The sequence below is a fragment of the Entelurus aequoreus genome, linkage group LG06 (genome assembly GCF_033978785.1).
Source record: "Entelurus aequoreus isolate RoL-2023_Sb linkage group LG06, RoL_Eaeq_v1.1, whole genome shotgun sequence".
NCBI classification, from domain to species: domain Eukaryota; kingdom Metazoa; phylum Chordata; class Actinopteri; order Syngnathiformes; family Syngnathidae; genus Entelurus; species Entelurus aequoreus.
In genome coordinates, this window is record NC_084736.1 from 8,086,062 (window position 1) to 8,086,808 (window position 747).

A 747-nucleotide genomic window follows, 5' to 3' on the forward strand; every position below is an offset into this window, starting at 1 on the left:
GGGGGAATTTTTTTTAAAAATTATTATTATTATTTTTTTTTTAGACATGTATCTCGTGCGCACGAGAAACTTTTTATAAAATTATTAAAACAAATTTTTTTTAGACATGTATCTAATGTGCACGAGATAGTTTTTCGTGTGCAAGCGATAAATGCCTAAAAAAAAAAAAAAAAAATTGTTTTTTTTAAAAATAATTTTATAAGAAGTTTCTCGTGCGCACGAAAGTTGTTTTTTTTAAAAAAGTAATTTTTTTTTTTTAGACATGTATCTCGTGCGCACGAAATAGTTTCTCATGTGCACGAGATACATGTCTAAAAAAAAGAGAATTAAAAAAAAAAGTGTATTTTTTCGTGAACACGAGAGTTTCTTTTTATAAAATTATAAAAAATTTTTTAAAAAGTAATCTTTTTTTAATTTTTTTTTAGACATGTATCTCGTGCGCACGAGATAGTTTCTCATGTGCACGAGATACATGTCTAAAAAAAAAGAGAATTAAAAAAAAAAAAAATTGTATTTTCTCGTGAACACGAGTTTCTTTTTATAAAATTATAAAAAAAATTTAAAAGTAATTTTTTTACATTTTTTTTTAGACATGTATCTCGTGCGCACGAGATAGTTTCTCATGTGCCTATAATTGTATTTTCTCGTGAACACGAGATAGTTTCTTTTTATAAAATTATAAAAAAAATTTAAAAAAGTAATCTTTAAAAAAAAATTTTTTTAGACATGTATCTCGTGCGCACGAGA